The sequence below is a fragment of the Bos indicus genome, chromosome 19, assembly GCF_029378745.1.
Source record: "Bos indicus isolate NIAB-ARS_2022 breed Sahiwal x Tharparkar chromosome 19, NIAB-ARS_B.indTharparkar_mat_pri_1.0, whole genome shotgun sequence".
Taxonomy (NCBI): domain Eukaryota; kingdom Metazoa; phylum Chordata; class Mammalia; order Artiodactyla; family Bovidae; genus Bos; species Bos indicus.
Genome location: NC_091778.1, coordinates 54,479,740 through 54,506,063, shown reverse-complemented (window position 1 = coordinate 54,506,063; position 26,324 = coordinate 54,479,740). Strand labels below are relative to the sequence as shown.

Sequence of the window (26,324 nt, the reverse complement as noted above, 5' to 3'; positions counted from 1 at the left end):
CGTTCTTTTCAATCCCTATCAGTGAAGAAGGTTAAAAGCGCTTTGCTTTTATATAGGAAGGATAGCAATACACATTCACTGTCTCGTCACAGAGCTATAATCAAGCTCTTGCTCTTTATCACAGTGTCTGTAGGTCTTTGGTCATTTTGATGTTCCAGAGAACACCACGCTCATTCACCCTGTTGAGGAGATCATGCTCATTGGACCAGGTGGGCAGAAAGAGGGAAACACACCAGATGCTGCAGCAGGACATGTATGTGTCAGAGGGTGAGGGATGAACCCAAGGCAAGTCTAAGATTTGCTTCATCAATGGAGTATTTAGAGCCTGGGGCATTCCACAACACTCCATTGATGTTTATGTAAAGGTGAGTTGTTGGGCCCTATTTCTCTTCAACCAAGAAGGGGGCACAGAACTTGGTGGCCTCTTTGGACTTCAGAGGCAGTATATGTTAATGTCTCCAAAGGGGACCGGTTTTGAGAAGGTCCTGCAGAAAGGGCTATGCAGCAACAGGTTCAAGATGCAGCAGAAACCTTCCGATGGTCTTAGAACCACACTGAGGTGGTGAGGAGTCTCTGGTGAGTCTCAACCACAGACACACAGCACTGACCCCTCCAAAGGGAGTCACCCTGAAGGCCTTGTGATGGGTTGTATACAACATGGGGTGCAAGAGGAGGACAGTATTACACACTTATTGTGTTCCACTTGCCTCCTCTCACCTTCTTTCTACTCCAGGCTTTGCTGGCTGTCTGGCCCTTGCTTATCTGAACTGCACACCTCTGTCTATCTGAGGCCTGATGCCTGCAGGGACCGATGCGGGAACACAACGAGGGTGTCCCCAAGTCAACAACCCAAGGCACAGTCCTTCCAATGTGCTATGGGAGCTGGTGGTTAAAACTCCCCTCTCCCTTCCCTCTGTGGACCATTTGCAGTGCCTTCTGCATGGCTCCTCGAGGGTCTCGGTGGGACTGAGCCCCAGTGGCCCTGTCGCTCATCAACTCAACAACCCAGCCTGCAGTGGTGTTCTTCCTTCTCAGCTCACTTTCTAGCCCTCTTTCCTTCAGATCACTTCCCAAAAGGGAAACATCTAGACAAGATCGCCAAGATTTGAAATCTGGAGTTTCTCATCCCAAGGCAAAATAGCCACATTACTGAAGCCTTGGAATAGAAAAAGTCCCCCCTCAGAGAGTCTAGCAGTAGCCAAGATGTGACTCAGGGCCCCAGGACCTTGGAGGGTCTGCTCCACCAGAAGGTGAGATTGCCACTGTGGAGGGCCATGGCAGACTTTCCCTGGAGGAAAACCCAGAACCCATGGAAACTCTCTTCAGTTTCCCTAATGGGATTAAATGTTTTCAATTATTTGTTGGGTTAAAAATACTTCTTAATATTTTAATGAGTAGTTTTTTAAACTTAGAAAACAAAGTATATGAAGATTACCACCTGTGATCAAAGGGCCTTACGGGTTGGTCATTAACTAGAATAGCATGGTCATCCCCTGTCAAACTGGTAGGCGCAGTGGTAAAACCATTTTCCTCACGTCCTTAAGATGATTGCTGAATCTGAGACCTCAAGGACCCCTTGATTCACCCCCTCCTCATGGCCTGAGGCCAGAACCAGGCCATACGACATCCTGACCCAAGTCCATCTTACAGCGGGTCCAGCAGGTTTGCAGACCCATTCTGCAGTTGGTCTCTCATTCGCTTAAAATGATGTGATCTGATCAGAGATGCCCTAGGTCCTGCCCCTACCTGAAGCTCACCTCTAGGGTGGTCTCATTGGTCCCTTACATGGACCCAGCGTCCTTTGCAAGCTCAGCTGGGAGGCTTCCCAGGCCATTGCCAGGTCACCAGGTTAGAACTGGGATGCTGGGCCAGTGGGCTGTGTGTTCACATGGGCAGAGGGACCTGGGCTGTCTTGGGACATCACCCAGGTGCTGGATGCTCTGGAAGAAGGCGCCTTCTCACCTGCCTCCCGGGTCCTGCTTCCTTCCGGCCCCAGGTCCTGAGCCAGGCACCCATTCTTAGAGGACATCTGTCCTGGCTCAGTGCTGCCCTCTGGGAAGCATTTGCCCTCATGGAGCCTTCTCCCGGCCACTTGCAGATTCGTGTGCACTTGGGGCATCATTTGTGTGCTCACTCTCTTTCCTTCTCTTTCTGCTCCCTCTCTCCTTACTCATCTTCAGCTCCTTCAAATCTAGCCAGTCTCAGCCCTGAATCGAGGAAATGATCATTTGTTTAGTTATACAATGAATCAATGTCTTGCCTCTATCTTTTAAAGCATTGTGGGATAAAGACAGAGGCTGCAGCTGCCCCAGTGACTGGTTAAGCAAGCAGAAGGTGGTCCATCTCTGGCTAGCTCCTGGCAGTTCGCTCTGTTCTGACTCCTGTCTCTTTCCTGCAGCTCCAGGGGAGGGCTTATTTACAGTCACTGCAGAAACACTCCTGCTAACCTCTGTTGGTATAACCGGAACCGAGTGGATACAGTGGAGCTGAGGCACTGCCTGGCAGGCACGCTCTCCAGCTGTAAGCCCTGCCCTGCAGCTCTTGAGATGGGATCCAGGCACAGAACCAAAGCTCTCAGTCCTTTCTGCCAGCCCTGCCATTCCCATCCCTTCTCCATCAGCCAAGGCCATCCCAGCCAACAGCCCTGGGTCCTGACACCTGCAGACAGAAGGGACTCCCTTGGGCTTGCTGGCAGTCAGGGAGCAGCGGGGGCTGGGGGCTGTCGGGAGACTGAAGATGAAGAGGCACTTGCCTCCTCTCTGTTGGGGTCTCAGACCACTGGCTGACTTTCCCTCTCTTTGGACCATGTCCAGCTTCCAGCAGCCTCCCTGCGTGGTATCTTCATCTGAGAAGAAAGCCAGCTCTTGGTCATCTCTTGGAATGTCAGTCCCAGGCAAGCAGAGTTGGGGAGGCTCCAGTGAGGGGTGGCTGGCTGACAGATGCCCCTTCCTGGTCCCTGAGTGGGAGCCATCCCAGGCCATGCCCCATGCTTGGGGTTTTGTCCGCCTCTTTGACTTGGTTCTTACTCTACCAACCAGGTGAGGCACGGTACCACATCTACCCTCGGACTGCCCTCTGTCCACCCCTCCTCTTCCTTCTGCCCAGGCCACTCATCCCCCTGATGGTTCCTGAAGCAGTGGGCCATCCTCTTGCAGGGGTCCCCTGGGATACTCCCTCCTCCCCCGGCGGGGGGCACATTGGTGCTCTCCCTCTGTGCTTTCACCTTGCACTTCCTGCATACGGATGGGTCTCATTCATATTCCCAGGGTCCAGCGCAAGTGTCTGCACATCACATTTCCTTGATAAAAATAAACAAAAGGAAATTGCCTGTGGAGACACAGTGAGAGGCTCAGGGCTCATGTTTGCCATAAAAGGATGGCATTTCCATGTGTGTATGGAGGGTGCTCTAGTGCAGGGGTGTCCCCAGCTGCATTAGGTCTGGGATCTGATGCCTGATGATCTGAGGTGGAGCTGATGTAAAAATAACAAATAAAGTGCACGATAAATGTGATGAGCTTGATTCATCCTGAAACCATCCCCTCCCCGGTCTGTGCAAAAACTGTCTTCTGTGAGACCAGTCCCTGGTGCCAAAAAGGTTGCAGACTGCTGCTCCAGTGAACCCTGCATCAGACAGAGCAGACAGACATGGCTCCTCCCTGGCTAAGATAACTCTCAAAGCACACGGGGCTGGGGTCTTGGAGGGGGAATATTCTTTTGCTAATTTTTATTTATTTCTCCAACTTTTTTTGGATTTAAATGCCCGCCACCCCAACCTCATGTTAACATTGCCATCCCCATTTCTCTGTGGCCTCGTCTGCTCTTTATCCATACGTAATTATAGTTTTTACCTCGTTATAATCAGTGTTCTACTTCTTCACTTAATGATATTTCAAAGACACCTTCCCTGTATGGAGTCTTCCTATTCTCATGTTTAAAGGCTGTATAATATCCCATCTAATGGTTGCCACATAATTCACTTAATTGTTACCTGCCTGCTGGACAGGTAGGATCTAGTCGGCCTGGCTTCTTCTGCTGCTATAAATATCTCGGTACTTCAAGCTTCTTTCTTCTTTTGAATTATTTCCCGAGGATATGGTCCCAGGAGCAGGATTATGGAGTCAAAGGGTCGGAATGGCTTTTGTCACATTCTGCCAGGTTGCCCTTCAGGAAGACCTGGGCCGGGGTAGGTGATGCGTGAACATCCACCTGCCCCCATCGCCTTCACATCTTCTGCTTGGCTGGGGGTGTGTGGGGCTGGAGAAAGGAGGTAGCAAGCAGCTTGGGCTCTGGGGCACCATCAGGGTGCCGATTTCTGGAGGTTACCCCATGCCTCTCCAGGTCCTGTGGTCTCTTGCATGCCCCATGCCACAGAGCAGACAGTGGGACTTGAGGGCAGGTGGCTCTCGCAGGCGGGCAAAACAGAAAATGAGGGTGTGCTGTCTCCTGACAGGGGCTATGGCTTCAGCGGTGGGGGAGGGATGAGGTCGAATCAAGATGCTCGTCTCAGCACGCTGCAGCCCCGCTTCTGACCCTGCCAAGCCGGCCTCCACCGTGGCTCCCCGCTCGTTCTCTGGAGCCGTGAGTGGGACGCTCCAAGTCCCAGCTGCTGACAAACCATGGCCGGAGGAAGATAAATGGAAGGGTCCTTAATCCCAACTTGTTTCCATAATTAAGTTTTGAAGTCACAATTAGCTGAACCTGGTTTCAGTGGAGCAGATGGGCTCGGCTCCAGGTGGAAGCTGGCCTGTGGCAGCTAGGCGGGGGTTGGAGGGATTGCCAGCCCTGCCAAGAGATCAGGAGAACCCCTGCCCACTGCCCAGCCAGGGCGTGCCTTGTTTCTAGAGTCAGATCCTCTCCCAAGTTGGCAGGGGGGGGTGGGGGTTGCTGGATGGACACCACTGATGGCTGCAGATGCCCCAGCATGAGTCTTCAGCCCCTGTTGGTCTCCAGTTTTAAGACCTTGTTCCAAGTATTTACTGCCCACCCTTGGATGGGGCATCTCAAGACACCTCAACAAGAACCAGGGGCAGCTCAGACAGTCAAGTCCTCCTTGAAATCACTCCATAGCATGTTCCTGGTTCTGCTAAACTGACATAATTCATTCCCTCATTCAGCATCTCTGTAGAGACCCACATTTTACCAGGCTTATGGCTGAGCTCAGAAACATAGAAACTCCCTGGCTGGGCCCAGTGGGGCCCGGATATGCAAAGCCTCCCTCTGGTCTCTTTTGGAGACAACCAGCCAGCATCTCTCCCTTCTCGAGTCCTCCTGCATTTGAAGGATTGACAAACACACCAGGGGGCATGACCCCACCTCAGGATCCTGGGCCACACCAGGGACATGACAACAAAAAGTGGCCCCACAGTGGAGGGCCAGGATCTGGAGTCCCTTTCTCTGGGAATACCTCTCTCGGCCACCCCTATTCCTCAAGGCTGGAGAAGGACTCTCTCTCATCACCTGCTCCTCTTTCATCCATTAAGCTGCCAGCAGAGTTGGGCACGCCCCCAGGAAGCCCTGCCTCCTCTCTGCCCTCTCCTGTAGCCTGGCTTTGTTCCCCATTTCTCCTTCCTCTAAGATCCCTTCCTTTGTCACCCTGTTTTTGGAGGTCTTGCCTCCTGACCCCCTAATAGCTCAATTGGTAAAAAATCCACCTGCAATGCAGGAGACCCCAGTTTGATTCCTGGGTCGGGAAGATCCCCTGGAGAAGGCTAGGCTACCCACTCCAGTATTATCGGGCTTCCCTTGTGGCTCAGCTGGTAAAGAATCACCTGCAATGTGGGATCCAATCTGGGTTGGATCCCTGGGTTGGGAAGATCCCCTGGAGAAGGGAAAGTCTACCCACTCCAGTATTCTGGCCTGGAGAATTCCGTGGACTGTATAGTCCATGGAGTCGCAAAGAGTGGGACGTGACTGAGCGACTTTTGCTCACTAGGATCCCTTCCTTCGTCACCCTATTTTTGAAGGTCTTGCCTCCTGCCACCCCCACCACCAGACCCCCTTTCCTTCTCTGTCCCACACTTGCCTACCCCCCTCTCTTCCCTCACTAGCTTGTAGGATTGGACTTCAGAGTAACTTGCTTCTTTCACAAAACACTCTTGAACCTGGAAGGGACCCTTTTCCTTCCCAGCCCTGCTGAACCTTAGCCAAGGTTACGCTCCTCATCCTCTCTCAGAATCTCAAATGTCCTCAACAGCCACCAAGTCTGGAGTTGTTTACTTGGGGGCGGATATCAAGGGTGAGTATATGACAGGCTAGACACAGGAGTGACTCCCTCAGGGTTCCTGCCATTTTCCTGGGACCTGGACATGGATGTCACCCCTGGATAGAAATAATAGAAAAGGGGTTAAATTTCCTGCTTCTCTGGTGACCAGATCAGGGCTGTGGGAGTGAGTGGGTGTGTGTCTTCCCCACCTGTGCTCTCACAGAAACGGGGAAGGATGTGCGGTGGGAGTGAACTTGTGGCTCAAATCCCATCAGTTGCCCAACCACATGGGCACCTCTGCCTTCATCGTCAGTTTGCGCCTTTCCCGAGCTGTGTCAAATCCCCCAGGTTTTTACCTGTAGCTCCAACCCGAACCCTACATCTGGTGATCGCCAAAATAGTCAGGAAGCGATGGCAGAGACCAAGGACTGTGTCCCTGTGATGGGGTCGGCCCTGCTCAGGGGCGCCCGCTCCTCTTCCTCTTTGGCTTAATTATGCCTTATTTTGTGAGGATCCCAAGACCTTCTACAGAGGGGGCTCTGAGCCTTTGCGGGGACTGCTGGCCATGAGAGGTGGTCTCAGCCGGGTGAGGCCAACAGAGCTGGTGAGCTGTTGGTGACGTCACCCCTCCTGCCTTTGCCCCCACCAAGAATACTTGTGCCCCAGGGATGGAAGGCCGCAGAAGTCACAGCCTGACTTTGTAGCTGGCCACCTGCCATGCGTACGCCAGGGCGTCTCCCAGGCCTCTGAACCTGTCATCTCCTGGACTGGGAACTGCGGCTGTGGAGGAAGCTACGACGCTGTGTGCAGGCATCGCGTGGGCCTGAGCACACGGAACGCTGCCACGGACCAGACCTGCCGGTTTCTATTTCTGAAAGTGGCGCCGGCGGCTGTTGGGAGGACGAGTGTCCCAAAGATGCTGCCTGGAGAGTGAATGCCCGGAGCAGGGTCCCACTCAGCCCTGGCACAGCAGGTGCTCAAACGCTCAGAATAAAGCAGAGTTGAATGTCCCCTCTGACAGCCCAGGACGGGGCTCCCCAGGACAGCTCCTCCCTGGGGCCTTTCAAACTGTGGGTTTTAGGCCCCTGATGAAGTCACCCCTGGGGTGGGGAGGGGGCCTGGGGCCCCTCCTATAATTTTCTCGCTCACCACCAAAAATGGCTCCGCAGTTATTACTGGACTGAACAAACACCACGTCCTGATTTTTAGTAAACCCAGACATCGTCCTGCAGCTTCACCTAGGAACCCCGTCTCTCAGTGATCAGACAGCTTTCCCGCTGGCTTAGGAGAGAGGCTGGCCTGCCGGTCCAGGTGACCTGGGGCTCCGGCCTTGACAACAGGAGCCAAAGGTATCAATGTCTCAAAAATGACTCAGACCAAGAGAATGCAGCTGCCGGTCCTTGGTGGCCACTGGAGGGAAGGTAGGAAGGGGATAAGGAAGGAGGAGCTTCACTGGGACAAGAAGGGCCCCCTGGCGTCTACCAGGGCAAAGCCCCCCAGGAGGCTGAGTCTGGCCTGGGAGGGTAGGTTTTCTGATTCCCAAGGGCTGCCCACTCTGAAATGCCTGGAAGGAGAGGAGGCTGGAGACCCAGGGGCCCCCAGATCCCAGGTCTTAGGAAAAGAAGGCACTAAATCCTCATTATAAGGCTTTTTAAATGCACAGACAGGATATTAGCGTTTAAACAGCTTCTATTACTCCAGGGCAAACTTTAAAAAACATAATATTTATAGAAAACCTCATCCAGCTCACCCTGTTTGCTCTTTATTTCTCCTGCAATTATGGCTAATTTGGAGACAGTTTGCTGGCGTCTCCGCCTGGTGCCAGTCAATTATGAAGCCACCCACTGGCTCCCCCAGGTTGCAGGGTAACATGAGGCTGTCCCCGAGCCTGTCCTTCCTCCCTGCCCTCCCTCTTCCTAGACACGCCCCCCTGCAGGCACTCACACATCGTGGGCCAGCTTTCTCCCTGAGCCATCTGTCTGTCCTGGGAGCCCATTTTCTAAGGTCTGTCCCCAAGGCATAGAGGCGGGGAGGTGTTTGCCCCTGTAGGGCTCCCAGCCACTGAAGCTCCCAGACCCTGGGAGCTTGCACATGACTGAGCTGAGCCGCAGTAATGCTGAGCCTGGGATGAGAGGCTGGCGATGAATCGTCTGCCTGCTCTGGGTTGCAGCCCCACGAATCCCAGAGTCACACTGCCCCTCCGGGGCCTGTTGGGGAGGTGGCTCTCTGAGGAGCTATGCGGTGCTTGGACATAGGCTCTTTGCTCTCCAAGGACATGCCACCGCCAACAACCCCCTTCTCCTCTGTCCATCCCCCAAGTGTTTGCCAAGATCTTCCCTTTTCAGGACACAGCTAGAACACAGCTCAGACACACTTGTCTACATGGGGTTCCCAGTCTGGGGAACCATGAGAAAGGAAGAATGGCAAGGCTCACATAAGACCAGGTGGATCCCTACTGGTGCACAGGGTTGGACATCAGACCTGGGCCAAGAAGAGGTAGGTGGGGAGACCCAGTGTGAGCAGGTGCAGGAAAGCATCTGGGGGCCAGGGCAAGAGCTGGTTCCAGTCCGGGCTCTGCCACCCTCAGCCTTCCAGCCTGAACATCCTCCTTGCCCAGGGGTGGCCGCATCCTCTGTAGGGGTCAGGGAAGAAAGCGCTGTGGACCCCCTGTGACCAACAGCACAGGCCGATGCTAGCGCGGGTTTCCTCTCGCAGCAGTGAACCAGAGGAGGCTGCTGTGGCCATGAGGAGAGCCCAGGTGGGTGAGAAAAACAGAACGTCCCCCCACCCCGGGTCACCCTGTCTTGCTACTCAGCATCCTTACTCCCTCTGTGCTGGGCACGGAGCATGCGAACCATCGCTGCTTCTCAACCTGCACAATGGTGCAGTGATCCACCTACAGAGAGCCACCTGGGGCTCAGAGAGGCTTGCTGACTCACTGAGGTCACACAGCTGCTAAGCTACAGACCTGGATTCCAGGCCAGGCCCGAGGGATGCGAAGTCCCTGTCCCTGGCATTGGGCCCTCTGCCCAGATCCTGCCCCCCCAACCCAGGCACCTCTGTTTCCCCTCCTTGGTGACAGGCCTCCATGTGGAGTCAATGCGCAGATGATCCAAAGACAGAGATGACCCCAAAGCAGGCAGGGGGCCTCTCTCACGGAGCAGGGGTGAACTTCCACACCCACACCACCAAAGGGAGCCCCAGTGGTCAGGCTGGAAGGGCCAGGGACGGCTTCCCTTCTACATCCAACCCCTGTTTCGCCATGATCAGGCCCCTTCACAGTGAGGATGGAGGCCACGGGCCCCAACTTTGTCAACTTTAAAATGGGAGCAATGATACCTCCAATACCTCCTTGAAGAGTGGTGTCTAGGGCAGGGGGAGTCCGGTGGTCAACTGTGTGACCCTGACTCAAGGTGGAGAGCAGTGGGGAGCTCTGCAGGGCTTCTGCTTCAGAGGATACCCTCTGACCAGGCCCCACCCTGTCTCATGGAACAGACTCATTCATTCTAGCATGCAAGTTTCCTGGAGTCCCGGGTAAGTGGCCATTATGTGGTGGGCACCAGAAACAAGAGCTGAGCAAGACCCAGTCAAGATCCTGGAGGGAGTTACCAGTGGAAGGGAGATGGCAGAGTAAACAGGTAAAGACAGTGCCCTCAGATGAGTGCATGGGGACGCAGTGGAGGGAATGACTCCCCACTGCGGGGTGGTCAGAGCAGGCTTGCTGGAGGTGGTGACTTCTAAACTGCTTCTCACTTGACATGCCACAGCCCTCCATCTTTGCCCACAAGCTTACCCTAAACTGAAGGTAGGAGCCAGCTGTGGGTTGGGGGATGTGGAGGAAGGAGGATATTTTAGGAGGAATAAGCCTGGGAGAGGGGGCGCTCAGCAGATGTTCTAGTTAATCTGGAAGCAGCTCAGCCTGGCTGGACCACAGGAGGGTGAGAATGTGAAGGAGCTACAGGGGGTGAGGCTGGGGCTAAACAGGCCAGATGTAAAGAACTTTGTGCTCCAGGTTAAGAAAGAAGTTTAGACTTGACCTGGGCAGGTGGCACTGGGCCTGGGCCTGGGGGTCTGGGGAAGGGGGAGGATAAAGAGAAAGGGCAGAGGCAGAACCTGCAAGGCTGGTCTGTGCTGGGAAGCTGGGGTTGGCAGGGACTGAGGGTGATCCCAAGAGTTCGGGTGGGTGGGAGGACTCTCCTGGGATTGTAAGAAAAAGAAGGAAAAGCTGGTCAGAAGAGAAATGAGCAGTTTTAATGTGCTGAGTCTGAGGAGTGTGTGGACACCAGGTGGGCATTAGGTGGACAGTGGGAAATGAGTGGGTGCCAGGTGGGGCTTGGGAGGGGCTCCAGGCGAGGGTGCTGACTTGGGAGTTGCTAGTTTGAGTGCCATCTCCTGAAATGGGGTGGGGCCATGGCTCAGGGAGAGAGATCTGGGGGACAAGACCCAGGGAAGGGGTCTGTCTGCCATGGCCCTCTCTCCTTTCTACAGAGGTAAATCCCCACCTGGATGTGAAGCCCAACCAGGGAAGGGGAGAAGGCAAGATTCTCCAGTTCAGGTTCCAGCCCTGTCCTAAAACAACCTCAAAAGTTCAGGCGGGGACACTCCAGCACATCCCCCAGGCCCGGCTGTGTGAGTGGGCAAGGACAAAGCTTTGGAGGGGAGGGGATCCTGGGAGGCAAGATCCCCCAAGAGGAGCCACAGCACCTAAGAAGTAGCATGCCTGGGGGGAGGGGGGCGCGGGACTCTCCTCTGGAACCACCTAGCCACCTGGGAGCATCTCCTGGTTGCCAGGCCCAGACCAGGAGAAGTCCCACGAGGCTCTGGAGGGACCCTCAGGCCACAGGAAGGATCAAGGCCAGCTCACTAACGCCAGCCTGGTGCTCCCTGGAATCGAGATACAGAGAGAAATCCATTCTGCCTGCTGGTTCAAGAAGAGTGTCCCTGGGGCAGTGTTCCCTCAGGCTGGCCTTGAAGAACAAGGAGGAATCTGCAGAGCAAAGGCTTGGGCAGCCAGGCCATTCTTGGCAGAGCTATTTGTCTTTGCAAAAGATGGAGGCCTACAGCAGCTAGGCACATCACGCTCATGCTCAGTCATGTCAGATTCTTTTCAAGCCCATGGACTGCATCCTGCCAGGCTCCTCTGTCCACGGAATTCTCCAGGCAAGGATACTGGAGTGGGTTTCCATTTCCTTCTCTAGGGGATCTTCCCCACCCAGGGATGGAACCAGTGTCTCCTGCGTCTGTGGATTCTTTACCACTGAGTCACGTGGGAAGACCCAAGTTAGACACATGCTGACCCTAATTCTGCCCTGGGTGGGAATGGGGTCAGCAGAGCTCAGTGGAGCTCGGCTTGTGACCACAGACGTGCGACTGACTACAGCCGTCCTGGCTCCCAGTGGCTACTGGCGCCTTCCCTGTGGCTGCCTTGGCCTCTCCTGCTGACACCCTGCCCAGCCACCCAGGTGCCCCACAGGTTCCTGCTTCCAGGTCAGCCCCTCCCAGTGAGGCCCCAGGGCTTTGAGAGTTTCCCTGGAGGTGGGGGCTGGCTGTGGCCCTGGAGGAGGACGCCATGGGGCAGGCTGCACCTGAGAGTTCAGCCTGGAGGAAGTGCTTCAGTGTGGGGAGCCCACGGCCCGGGTGGTGCTGGGGCCGCTGGTGAGGCCCCGGGGAAAAGGTCTCTTCCATGTCAAAAGCACAGAACTCAGATTTTCAAACCACCTCCATGGCAACCCCGAGGCCAGGGATCGTGGGAGACCTGCAATTCATGCTTGCTTGCATGTATGCGCACGCATACACACGTGCCTGGCCTTCCTTCTCCTAGTTCAGCCGGACTTAATGAGAACCACTAGTCCCTCCTCATCCCCCAAGGAGGCCCTTCCAGCTTCAGCCTCCCCGCTGCCTCTTCCCAGGTCTGGCCAAGACCCCCGCTCTGATCACTTCTGCTGTCATTTCCTTTGCCGAGAGGCCCGGGGCTAGCCAGGGAGGAGGGAAGGGGTCTTCGGGTTGGGGCTTGTTCTCTCTCTGGGCCCTCCCAGCTTTGGGGTTTGGGGACCCAGAGCTCTGGGGCTGTTGGCTCCAGCTCACATTGAGCGTGCCCACCAGTCTCTCCAGGGTCCAGTGTCTGTTGCTGATATTGTGACTCAGGTGGGGGGCAGGGAGGAAGGGAGTGGAGGAGAGGCAGGGCTGGGCGGGTGTGTCCGTGGTCTTGGGAGCCACCTGACGTTTTCACTGGGGGATCTGAAGCAGGTTCCTGCAAGGACTGGCAAGAGGGAAGGGATAGGACAGCGCACCCCATGCAGGGCCTTTCAGAACTTCCGCCTAGCCCATGGAGGCCACCGAGGGGAGTCTGGCTCTCCGGCCGGCTGCACTTCCTGTCTAGGGACACTCCTGACCCCAGCGCCGTGCTGGCTGGGCCCTGGGGGAGAGCTGTGGTGCCAGCTGGGGACAGGCGCGAGGGGGCACTTTCAGGGGCCGTGCTGGGCAGGCTGCTTTCTCATTTCAACCCTGGATCTGCCCGGAGCCGAAAAAGCAACTCGGCAGTCCGCGCTTGGTACATACCCAAAAACACATCATCATTTTGGAACCGAGGCTCCACGCAGGCTCGGGGAGGAGACCCAGTGGGGCAGCCGCAGCGGCGGGCAGGGCAGCAGGCTGGGGATGGGGGCTGTGGTCCCCACGCGGCTCTGGGTTGAGCAGGCGCTCGCACTCGCAGCTGTCTTCAGTGCTGCTCTGCTCTCTGCTCCCGCTGCCTGTCCTCTCCCTTGCCTGGTCTCCCGGGTTTCCTTCCCAGGTTGTTCAGCTCAGCGCCTGCTCTGGGCTTGCCCATCTGCTGGGTCCTGCCCAGCAGTGTCCGGTCCAGTCACTCCTGCTGCCCAGCTCTGTGCTCAGAGCTGAGCTTCCCCATCTGGACGCCCGCACTCCCACGTGGGGTCTAAGGGAGGCTCCCATGGTGCCGGGGTGGGGAGGCAAAACCTTCCACCTGATCGATCTCACGGATACTGGGTGGGGAAGGGGAGACCTTCTCTGAGGTTGAGAAAAACAGAGAGAGTGGGGAAAAAAGGACCACCGTTTGTTTTCTCAAAAGGTTTCTCTTGGCTTCAGAGGTGGGAAGATGGAAGATGTTAGCAACAGAGGTGAGACCTGCCCCCGAGACCCCAGCCCCAAGTCTGGGAGGGGGAGCTGCTGGCTCTGGGCCCTGGATTGAGGCCAAGTTGAGATGAGGCATTGCTGCTGCCAGGTCAGAAGTCGAGTGCTGTGCAGGGGCTGGCGGCGGGTGGGGGTGCCAGGGACCCCATGTGTGTGTGTCTGCCCCACACCTGGCCTGCCTCAGCATCTTCTGAGCTGCTCTCCCTATGAGCCTCTGTGCTGCTGGACACCCAACCCTGCAGAGCATCCGGGCTTCTGGAGTCCTGCTCAGCCCTGCCCAGAGCAGGCTGGCCCAGCTGGCTGGCTGGCTTCCCTGACCATTGCCTCAGGCCAGGGCTGCCCAGGGGTCACAAGCTACCTAGGGACCTGGCCAGGCAGGAGGCTAATCCGTCTGTCGGCCTGAAGACCAGATTCCCCCCAGGCCATCGCCCCCTCTATGACGGAACAAAAGGAAGAGATGAAAGGAGCCATTCTTCCCATGATCCTTAAGGGTTCTTCCAGTGGGGAAAACTGAGGCCCAGAGGCGGGACTTGGGGATGGGGTTCCTATGCACTGGTGAGGGGCAGTAGGTGGTAAGCTTCCTGTTGCCCTTGGGCCTGGCTGGTGTCCTCAGACTGGGAGAGGACGGGGACCACTTCTGATAGTCCAGCTCTTCCTTGCCCACAGCGGGGCTTTTGGCTCGCTCCTGTTAGGATTCCCTCCCACCCCATTAAGGACACCTGAGGGAGTGTGGGGGCACAGGGAGGTTCCTGGCTGGCCTCAGTGGGGGCCACCCCATCCACACCCCATCATCTCCACCCAAGGGGGCCTGGCTGAGTAGGGAGGAAGGCTGGATGGAGAAGGAGGAGGTGGGGCTCTGGGGTTGGGAGCCTCTGGCTGGGTACCCTGGCTCCTGTTTAAGGCCCAGCCTGTGACTCCCAGGCTGGACGAGCCCCAAAGAGGCACCAGGACAGAAGTAGTGATGTCAGGCTTTACACCTCTGGGGCTGGCAAGGATGCTGATGGTGCGGGGAAGTGTGGAGGTACAGGAGGAAGGGCTCAGAGGGCAGGGGTGTCTGTGTGCTCTTGTTGAATGCTCTATAACTGTGTCACAGCCCCTTCACAAGCCACAAACACTGGAGGATGGCAAAGATGTTCAGAGAAGGCCTGATGCCCCAGGAAGCCCCTGCCTGATTTCTAGCGGGTCTAATGAGCTCCAGGGCCCCCTGGGGGTGCAAGCGCTTATGAGCCAGTGAGCAAACATGGCTGGAGGCTTCGGAGGCCCAAGAATTTGCAAACCCAGCTCTGCCAGTCACAGCCATGCTTTGACCCTCAATTTCCTCATTTCTAACTGAGGTGACAACTCTGCTTCTAAGCTGTTTCAGTGATCTGATAAGACTGACCAAGTGATCAGTGATCAAAGGAGATGCATAAAAGGCTTGTACCCTCGTACCACCTGAGGATGAGTGATGGAGAAACGGGACATCAGAGTTGACGTGGGTCTCCCTGCCTCCCTGCAAGCTTGAGGAAGGGTCTGGTGCCCTGTTGCTTTTCGGAAGGCCTCTATGCCCACTCCAGGTCCCTGACCATCCTCCTCTGGGTCCTTACTGAGGTAATGAGTGCCCACACCTGTCGATACGGTGCTCAGAGCTGGCACCTGGTCACATTTCCTCTGAGTGTGTCCAGAGGGCCCTGTGGAGCCAGGCTTTGGGTTCAGAAAGCTCACGGGGACCACAGTGCCCACCACAGGCTGTCAGGAGCCCCCGTCCTTACTTTCTGTGGCTTCCAGCCTGGTCAAGTGGCCTTGCCCTTTACGCAGACTTACCATCTCTGCCTTGGGAGATGGGCAGCTCCTGGAGGTCAGGGGCTTGGCCTTGCCTGTTGTAAGGGGGAGCAGCCATCGTGGGGCTAGGCACACAGCAGATACCTACAAAAGGGTCTGAAGAGAACTTAAAGGCTGTGGAGCATGGCTGGGCTGCCCTTTAGGGAAGGCAGGGGTGGGGGCCAAGCCCTCATGGAGAGAAAAAGCAGTTTCCTCCATGGTCTGGGTCACTGTTGACCAGACAACGAGCTTAGGTCTGGAGGGTCTGGGGCTCCAGCAAACTTCACACCGCACCTCTGGGATGCGGGTGGGAGTTCTGCACTCCCCACCCAGAGCATTTTGGGGGCTTGCCATTTCTTGTGTGCCTCTCTATCCCCTGGGGACCTGCCCATGCCGCCTGCACTGCCCCTGAATAAGTCGCCTGTCTCCTGGCATCCTCTGCTCTGGGGTGGCCACACCAACATCTTCTCTGGGAAGACTGGATCAGATAGCAATGTCTCACGGGCAGGGCCTGTGTCAAATTAAGCTCTAGGATGTCTGCTAAAAAAATGCATGCCTGAGTGCACACACACGGCAGTGCAGGAGCCCACAACACAGCTGCATGCATTTCTGCACACACACACACATACTCAAACACACAGGTTCTGCCCTGCACACACGATGACTCTATCCCCACAAACATACCAAGGTGGCATATGCATCAGAGTGGCCCCCAGTCAGCAGGCCATGTCCACCCATGTGCACCCAGGAGACCTTCAGTTGGTCGGTTGCAGGGGGATGTCCCAGGGCCCCAGCACAGAGACTTGGCTGTCCACCTGTGCTGGGTGGTGACTTCTGCCACAGACTCAATCTACAGCCCTCCTGGCTGGTGGCATGAGACATGGAGAGGATGCCGCATCCTCCAGTAAGAACACCAGCAGTTATGAGTGAGAGATGATGAAGGGAGAAGGAGGAGGGGGCTGGGAGCAGCTGCCCCCACCGAGTGGGGCCAGGGAGTGGATTCTAAGGGCCACCGTCCACACAATCCCAAGCAAGCTGCTCTGCGACGGTCCCCCTCCAGCACAGTGATAAAGCAAATGACACTTTCAATAATTCAGCAGCAGGAGAGGGGCTTGGGAAGTGGAAACCTCATCAGGGGCAAGAGGAGCAAGGGAAAGATGGGGTGCATAGGGAAGACAGGTTTGAACTCACATCTGTTCCCTCACATGTCGTCACACCTGGGGGGCTCTCCCCATGTCCTGATTTAAACAGGTGCTGGCAGAGTCTCCTTCCCAAACAGTTAACTTGTGGCAGACACTCAGCACTGCCTCCCATTCAGAAGAGCCACCTGGTCCTCCCCTTTCAATAGACGAGACTCCTCTGCAGCCTCCAAGGATGGAAGGGACCCATCCATCGCTGGCCAGCTGTCGTCCTTCGACAGTTCTCCCTTTAGACTGCCCTTAAACCTGCCCTTTGGACTCCTCCTTCTGATTTCAGTGGATCTAAGGTCACATGGAGAAAACCACCTTTTCCTTCAGCAGCCCAGCCCTCGGACACTCCAAGACAGACAGTCTGGCTACCCAGTCTTCCTCCACTGGCTGAACAGTCCTAGTGAACCTTCATAGCGATGACTTCAAAGTGAACCCAAGGGTCTAGGGAGGCTCCAACCAATTTCCCCTTTGCATAATCTGGGAATGTGCCTTCAATCATGCAATCCAAATAACATGAGCCTTCGAGGCTTCTACTCAGAGTGACCGCACCCTCCAGCTTGTCTGGGACACTCTTGGTTTACAGGTAACAGTGTCCCCAGCCTGGATAAGCTATTTTGTCACTATTCACCACTGTTTTGTCACTATTATGGACTAAATGTTTTTGTCCCCCTCCCCATCTAGGGAAATTCTTATGTTGAATCTCTGACCCCAATGAGATGGCATTAGGATGTGGGGCCTCTGAGAGGTGATTAGGGTCAGATGAGGTCATGATGGTGGGGCCCCTGTGGTGGGATTAGTATCCTGATTACTTCCTGCTTCTGCTTTCCATGTGAGGACACAATGAGAAAATAGAAAACAGCGATCTGCACCCCAAAAGAGGGCCCTGACCAGGACCCGACCTTGCTGGCACCCTGATCTTGGACTCCGGCTCCCAGAACTGTTAGCAGTAAATATCTTTCCTTGATAAGCTGCCCAGTCTGTGGCATTCTGTTACAGCAGCCTTCATGGACAAGACAACCCCCTTAATTGTACTGAACTGACCATCATTTAAAACCCTCGCCCCTTCCTTCTCTTACATTCATCAACTTAGTATTTTTGGACCAAGAGCAGTATTTTTCATTTATTCTTATTGAGTTTAGTTCAGTTTCATCTAGGGTCCTGGGCAGTATTAGTTATTTGTCTCAGTTTCAGGTAAACAAGAATCTGATCATCATGCCTATTGCACGCTTACATAAATCACGGATAAAAACGCCGACTAGGCTAGGGTTGAGAGCAGAGCCTTGTGGCATACCACGAGGGACACCCCAGGAGCCAGCGCTCTTTGGAGATAATCATTCAGGCAATTCTGAATGCACCCAACTGTACCGCTATCCAGTCTCCAATTGGAAGACAACATGGGGACTTCCTTGGTGGTCCAGCAGTTAAGCATCCACCCTCCAATGCAGGGCACGCAAGTTTGATTGAGGAACTAAGTCTGTGTGCCACAAATGGAGGGGTCTGCACAGTGCAACAAAGAGCTGGAGGGCCACAATGAAGACCCGCGCAGCAAAAAAAGAGAGAGAGAGAAGGCAGGAGCAGGGTGGGCCTAATTGCAGAGGTGATGTTCAGGCCAAGCTGGAGGAGCCAAGGGAAGGAGCCCTAAGGCTCTTTGGGAGGCATGTTCCAGCAGATGGAATAGCCCAGGCAAAGGCTGTCATGGGACGTGTTTGGCTATTCAGAGAACAGTCAAAGCGGCCCCTTGGAGTGGAGTAAGGAAACTGAAGGGGAGCTAATGGAAAAGGTGGTCAGAGAGATGATGGGGCCAGATCTCATGAGGTCTTACACGGGAGGGTGTTCTGATGACTGGCTTTTCGCTAAAGGAACAGGCAGTCCTGAGAGGATTTGAGTTGAGGAGGGGCAAGTTACAAGGTCCAACTTAGACTTTGAAAGTATCATCATTAAAACCCCTGAGCACAGTCTTTAAAAGGGGGGAGGGCCGGGTTACGGTTAGGGTTGGGTTTTAGGGTTAGGAGGTGTTGAAGGAGGAAGACCTTAAGACCATTTCCACTCATCCTAAGGATTTCTTCAGAGCCAGCACCCATAGCAGAGTGGGGACGGCTTCTTGGCTCCATTAGCGGTCTTATCCTTCTACCCTTGATCAAGAGAACATGAGATATCTTTGATGGCACCGGGCATCTCTTGAGAGTCAATCTGCTAGGGCAGGAAGGAGCCTGGATCCAACATCACTCAGACAGAGGCTAATTCCAGCTCAGCTGCTGACTTGCAGTATGGCTTTGAGAAAGTTTCTTAATTTCTCTGAGCCTCAGTTTCCTTTTTGGAAAAATGAGATAGCATCATGTACTTTCCTGGATCATTATGAAGTTTAGAAATCACCAAGGTGAAGGAACTGACACATAGGTGTTGCTTGATAAATGATCACCATTATAAATTTGATCAAGGGAATTTGCAGGTATAAGAATGAAGAGAGAAGCAGGTATGAAAGTGGGGGTGAGGAGACAAGTGAATTTATTCATCACAAAACTGGAGAAGGAAAAACTCCACATCTGCAAGTTCAGGAGTCTCTGGAGCCCGGCCAGCATCGGGGACCCTCAGCCTTCTGGGTAGTGACCTCTCAGCCTGGCCTGCACAGAAGCTGCTGTGGACGCTCCTTCAACCCCATCTTGCTCTGCTCCATCCTTGTTCCTGTATCTCCTGTCCTTCCCTCCTTCCCTCCAACGCATCTGCAAGTACCAGAGAGTCAGCAGGCTGGACACCCAGCAAAGAAGCCTGGAGATTCCTTGCTAGCTTGCCTGAGACCCCTGGTTCTGTGAGCCAAGTTCTGGAAGGCTAGTTCCAGCAGACGAAGCACAGAAGCCCCGAGAGCAGAGCAGAAGATGAAAGCACATCTTTGGAGGCAAGTTGGGCCTCTGCCTCCGAGTGGTTTTCCCTTTATTCCCTTAGACTGGCTGGAAGTGCATCTGCCCCCCACCCCTGCCCACCACCAGGAGAGGGTGATTATTTGCTCGAGTATCAGTCTGGTTGGTTCAGGGTGGCATCCTGAGCACCTAGCACAGCCCTTGGCACACAGTAGGTGCCCATGGCACTATCCTGGACCAAATCACTGGGGCCGCCCAGGGCCTTCCCGGAAGGATTCTGGCAGGAGCAGGCCCCGCTCAGTGTTTGCTGGCTGCCGTGCAAGGGGAAGGGTGGCCAGGAGAGTGGACTTGGGGCCAGTACTCATTACTATATACTTTATAACTTTACAGAAAAACTCTTGTTGCTGAAAGCAAGTGTGTGGTCACTTGGGGCTCAGGTGTCCAGCATCTGCCTGCAGCAATGAGAGGCAGAAGCATGCATGTGATGGTGGAAAGGACAAAAAGCAAAGTGTCCTGGGAGAGCCTGAGCAGCTCAGGAGACACAGGGGTGACCCTAGTGCTCAGGAGAGGGTGGAGGGACGCAGGGGCAGAGGGAGGACGGCGCAGTCCTCTGGGCTGGTTTTGCCTTTCCAAGCACCTCACCAAGGCCAGGGAGAGACTGATTTATAACTGTTGTGTGGTGAGGGACCTACACTAAATGGTGAGCCTGTATGTCCTGCTTTTCAGCCACAGATAAGAATAAAACCCACCTTATTCGTGGACCTCCCCAGTGGATCCCAGAGACCCCCAGCCCTCCCGTCGGCCTTGAGGGAAGGCCTGTAAGATCAGAAGGGATCTGAGGTGGGCAGCCAGGCTGGCTGGTGCCCGTGTCTTTCTGCCTGTTGCCCCCATCAGAGGCAATCATCCACAAGAGACTGCACAGTTTCTCCTTTCGAGCCACCCTCACAGGCTTTCCGCATGATGGGCTGTGTCTCAGGCAGATGGTGTCAAGGCCTCACAGTCTCCCTCCTCTCCCAGCCTGCTGCCTGCAAGCTCCCCATGCTCCCTCTGGCACGTGCCTTGGGCAAAGCCGTCCACCCCGGAGCAGGTGGGGCAGCTGTGAAGTCTGAGAGAGAGAGAGAGATGTGTGTCTTGCTCTCTGCACCGTGACCCATCTTCCACTCCTCGAAACCGAATGATTAATTACTCTGCCCAAGCGGAACATGCCCGGACAAGCCTCCTCTCCAACTGTAATTAATACTCTTGGGAAAACACAAACTCGGGGTTTTTATACTTTTGCACAAACATGGATGCGCACACACAGGCTCTTCTTTCTGTTGTCCTCTAATCCCATCTCGAATGTTTCATGTGCTGCTTTTTTCAGAGGTAGCCCAAAGCTACCCAGCTGGATACAGCCTGAAAACCAAGGGAGGCACTGGGGACCCTTGTCAGTCCCTGCGACACAGAGCCCGACGGTTTGGGAGCTGATTTTCTGGCAAGTGGTACCCATGCTGCTGGTACAGTAAGCTCCCTACATAGGAAAGAGTTCCATTCCAAGAGCGTGTTTGTAAATCCAATTTGTTCATAAGTCCAGCAAAGTTAGCCTAGGTATTCAACTAACACAGTTGGCTACATAGGACTTTACTGTAACAGGTACACAAATAATTCATAAAAAACAAACGCAAAAAATAAACATTTTAAATCTGACAGTACAGTACCTTAAAAGTATAGAAGTACAGTACAAAATAGCTAGCATTGAAAGGAGCGCGCTTGAGTTTTTGAAAGTTCACAACTTGAAGGTATGTATATAGGGGAATCAATGCACAGTGTAGCCTTAGAGTTAGAAACAGCCGTGGGATTGGGTGAACCCTTCGTGATCAACATATCAGACATTCCCCCATCTTTTTTCCCCCACGATGACAGCCTAAGTGATGCACTAATCCAAACACATGTGCATATATGTCAAAAAACTCCTGACATCTGATATTCCTGGAAAAAAGTTCTATAGTGAGTCAGAAACCTTGCAGTCCCGTGAAGCTAGTCTGCCAACAACCCTGACAATGGAAATGCTCTGTCAAAGGTCAGGAGAGCCCTAGCTAGCCTGGTAGGGCCTAGTCCTCTGTGTCCCATGCTGGTCAGTTAGCTCCTTTGGTGTGGCAGGTGGAGGCATGGCTGGGCAGGGGCTCAGATACCCAAGCCCAAGAAACCCACACTCTCTTATAAGGATCATCAACTTTGCTCAAGGGAAATTCTCAGCTTAAAAAGAAGCCTGGGCAGCATGAGCCTGAGCAAACCGTTTACCCATCCTAAGCCTCAGTTTCCTCATCTGTAAGATGGGGATAACGTGTCGTATGAGTTAACAGCTGTGTGAGCCCCTCATAGGCTGGGGGATGCTGTGCACAGATAGAGGGTTAAGACTGCAGCTCCAGCTGTGCATGGCTCATGGAGAGGGCTTGGGGACTGTGATTTGGGGGAGTGAGTGGCCTTAGCGTCTGACAGGTCCTCCTTCCAGCTCAGCTACTTGTATGGGGGTTGAGGTGGATGCTGCGCCTGATATGCTATGATATGCTTAAACTGGGAGGCAGTTGGGGCTGCTGGGGGACTCTGAGTTCCCTTTTGCCTCACCACTGGGGGGTTTCTGACCTCCCCACCCCGGGGGTTTCTGACCTCCCCACCACAGGGGGTTTCTGATTTCCCCACCCCAGGGAGCTTCCTGACCTCCCCATCACTGAGGTTTAGAGAGGCTTGGCGGTATTATCCTCCCCCTCCCTACTTATTCTTTACAATCAGAAATTTCTTAAGAAGAAATTCTGTGAAGAGCCCTTTGTAACAGTCTTCTAAGATCTAAATTCTTGATGTTGCAGATTCATCTTAATTGAGTTGGGGTGGGGTGGGCCGTTCTCAAGGAAAATGAGACAACGGTGTTTGTCCCTCTACTCAGACCCCTCACTGTCAGGTCCATGGTGCCTGGACCAGCCCACTCCCTTCACAGGAGCTCTCCCTCCTCCCACCCTGGTGCCTTGAGGCAAGAGTGGTTTTCAAGACATTGGACACCAGACGATGAAGGACAATGATCTGTCTCTGAGAGGTGGGAAACCCAGAGAGGGGAGCCCTCATAGCTTTAACCCAGAGAGGTTTCAGGCCAAAGTGCAGGGATCCCAGGTAGAGCCTGGGGTCATTCCTGAGTTGAGACAGAACTGAGAGCTGGGGAGACCAAGTTGACTGGACCTGTAAGACTTGGTAGCAGAGAGGAAAGAGCTGGACAGAGTGGGGACCCTGGAGAGTTCTAGAGGGTTCCCACTCAGTATTCAGCTGAGTCCTAAGCAGCACATGCATTTGAGGGAAGAACCATCTGAAAGGATTAGAGGAAACAGTACAACCATCAAAATAACAAAATAAGAGGTAAAGCTAATAAGTCATGAATGGAGATAAAATGGAATAATGATTAAAAAAATACTCAATCCAAAAGAAAGCAAAAAAGGATGGAAAAGAGGATAAAGAACAAATTTAAAAAACAGAAAAAAAAATGAGATGATAGACTTAAGCCTATGTTGGACTAAGGTTTGAAAATTAATGAATATAATTCACCAAGTTTTTAAAGTTGTTTTTTTAGCAAACTAAAAATGGAAAGACATACGATCATTTCAATGGACACAGGAAAAGAATTTAACAAAAGTCAACATCAGTTTCTAACAAAAAAAAAACTGAAAAAATTTTCCAACGAACTAGCAATAGAAGGGAACTAGGTGAGCAAACTCCAGGAGACAGTGAAGGACAGGGAAGCCTGGTTTGCTGCAGTCCACGGGGTCACAAAGAGTTGGACACGGCTGAGCAACAAGAAATAGAAAGAGCCCTATGAAAAGCCTACAGATAATATCCTACTTAACAGTGAGAGGCTTACTATCTTTTTAACACAAGGTGTAAAACAAGAATGGTTGTTTTCACCACTTCTGTTTAGTGTCCTACCAGAGGTTCTAGCCAGTGAAACAAGGCAAGGAAAAGACATACAAGGCCCCCAGATTGGAAGGGTGGAAGCAAAACTGTCTTTCTTCACAGACAACATGATCATATATGCAGAAAATCTGATTGAATCTACAAAAGCTACTAGAACTGGTGAGTTTTGCAAGGTTTCAGGATACATGATTGCTATCAAAAAACATAATTTTGTTTTTATACACTAGCAACAATCAGAAATGGAAATAAAAAATGCCATTTAAAATAACAAAAAAATATGTGATACCACTTTTCACTTTCATGCATTGGAGAAAGAAATGGCAACCCACTCCAGTGTTCTTGCCTGGAGAATCCCAGGGATGGGGGAGCCTGGTGGGCTGCCGTCTATGGGGTCGCACAGAGTCGGACACGACTGAAGCGACTTAGCAGCAGCAGCAGCAGCAGGGGGTAAATCTGACAAGAGACATATAAGACCCATACACTGAACCACAAACCATAGATCAGAGAAAGGCGCCCCAACTAACTGGGGAGACATACCTTGTTTAAGAGTCAGGAGATAATATTAAGATTCAATGATCCTCCAAGTTGATCTATAGATTCAATGTAATCCCATTCAAATTCCCAGTTGGTATTAAAAAAACAATTCACATGCTGATTCTAAATGTAAGGGACCTAGAATAGCTAATCAAAGTTGGAGGGCCAACATTACCTGATCTCCAGACTTAATATAAAGCTACAATAATCGTGGTAGTATGGTATGGCATTCAGGTAGACAAACAGGTCAATGCAACTAAGTCCAGAAGTGGACCCACACATATATGACAACTAATTTCTTTTCAAACTGAGAAGACAATTCAACAGATAAAGGACAGTTTTTAAAATACGTAATATGGAATTCTGCGCTTCCCTGGTGGCTTATTGGTAAAGAATTCACCTACCAATGCAGGAGACATGGGTTCTGTCCCTGGGTTGATGAGATCCCTGGAGGAGGAAATGGCAATCCACTCCAGTATTCTTGCCTAGGAAATTCCATGGACACAGGAGGCTACCAGGCTACAGTCCATGGGATCGCAAAAGAGTTGGACTTAACTAAGAGACTAAACAACAGCAACAACAATACGGAATCCACTGGCTATCCACATGCAGAAAAATGAATTTCAATCCACCTTCCACTATACACAAAAATGAACTCAAGATAAATCACAGACCTAATGGAGTATCTGAAACTTATAAAATGTCTATAAGAAAGTATAGGAAAAAATCTTGGTGACTTTGGGTCATGCTAAATAAATCTTAGATACAGCATGATCTATGAAGAACACATTGGCAAACTAGGCTTCATCCAAGTGAAAAAGTGTGCTCTTCACGGGGACACTATAGAGAGAATGCAAAATCAGACCAATGGGAAGAAAAATATTGGCAAAGCAGGTGTCCAATAAAGGACTTATATTCAGAATATATAACTAACTCCCAAAACTCAACCATAAGAAAACAAACCACAAGTCTGTTCTCTATATTTGCATCTCTGTTGAGAGAGTAGCACTGAAACATATATATTACCATGTGTAAAGTAGATGGTGGGAGGTTGCTATTACAACACAGGGAGCTCAGCCGGGTGCTCTGTGACAACCTAGAGGAGTGGGAGGAAGGCTCAAGAGGGAGGGGATATATGTTTACTTATGGCTGATTCATGTTGTTGTACCGCAGAAACCAACACAACATCTTAAAGCAACTATCTTCCAATTAAACATAAAAAAGAAAAAAAAAACCACCCAATAAAAATATAGGCAAAGATTTGAACAGGCACTTCACCAAAGGAGATGCAGGTGTCAAATAATCACATGAAAGATGATCAACATCATTCGTCATCAGGGCAATGCAATGGGACCACAGCCAAATACCATTTCACACCTGTTAGAGTGGTTAAAAGGATAAAGACCGGTAACACCGAGTGTCGGTGAGCATACAAATCTGTGATCCTCACACAAGGCTGGTGGGAATGTGAAATGCTGCAGCCATCTTTGGAAGAGAGTTTGGCATTTACTTAAAAAGTTCAACATGCACTTCCCATAGGAGCCAGTCATTTCATTCTTGGTATTTTACCCCAGAGAAAAGCAAGCTGGTGCTTGTACAAAGACTTGGTCATGAACGCTCCTGGCAGCTTTATTTGTAATAGCCCCAGACTGGAAACATCTCACATCTCCTTCAAGGACTAAGTGGATAAACAAACCATGGTGCTTTCATAACATGGAATGCTTCTCAGCGACAAGAAGGGTGAGCTGTGGGTGCATACCACCACCTGGATGAATCTCAACACAATTGTGTTGGTGAAAGAGGCTAAACCGAAAGAGAGAGGACATAAGACGTGATTCTATTTATATAAAGTGCTAGGGAAAACAGATCATTTTATGGCAACAGAAGGCAGATCAGTGCTTGCCTAGGAAAAGGGGATTGGGAAGAGGTGAGAGGAAGAGATTAAAGAGCACCAGGAAAGTTCTGGGGGTGATGGATGTGTTTGGTGTCTTGACTGTAGCGATGATGTCCCGGGTATAATCATGTCAAAATGTAAAACTACACTGTGAAAACACCTAGTTGATTGTGTATGCATTGTACTCTGGTAAAGCTGAGTAAAATACTGAGTGTGCAAAAATCCAGCCAGCTGGTCACTACATCATCCTTAGAGTGCAAATGGACTCTCTGTCTCACAGACGAATTTACCCGAAGACTGGTTTGTATGCTTGCCCATACAATGAGACTCAATTTTATAAAGATGGCCTGGCAAGAAGGCTGCCGTGTGAAGCTGCCTTCTCTGTGGTTACAACACTCTGGTGAGAGAGTGAGAGCAAGGCCGACTCCACTTTCTCTGTCCCCTCCCACGGAGAAACGCATCGAGCACTCACAGAGCCAGGACAGTCACTCCCTGGGGACTCTGTCACGCATCATCCAGGGACACATGAAGAGGACCCCTGATGGAAAGCTAGTGAGCGGGGCCCACTTGTCCTCCCCACACAGCTCCTGTGGCCTGTGGTGAATGACATCTGGGAGACACTCCCTGGACAAGTCAAGCTCCATTTGGTCCATGATGAGCCAAGCGTGGGCTTGGGGAAAAAAAACACACTAAATTTCCAGTGTTTGTCTCAGGAAGGCCTCAGACTCCTCCCAACCAACAGCTTTACTTCTGTTTCTGCCCTGTGGATA

General features: G+C 52.6%; 1 protein-coding gene across 11 annotated transcripts in view; it reads right to left on the bottom strand.

Moving 5' to 3' along the window:
• Window positions 1–26,324, bottom strand: part of RBFOX3 (RNA binding fox-1 homolog 3) — a 440,999-nt gene that overhangs the window by 104,387 nt on the left and 310,288 nt on the right. The gene's annotated exons all lie outside the window — the stretch shown is intronic.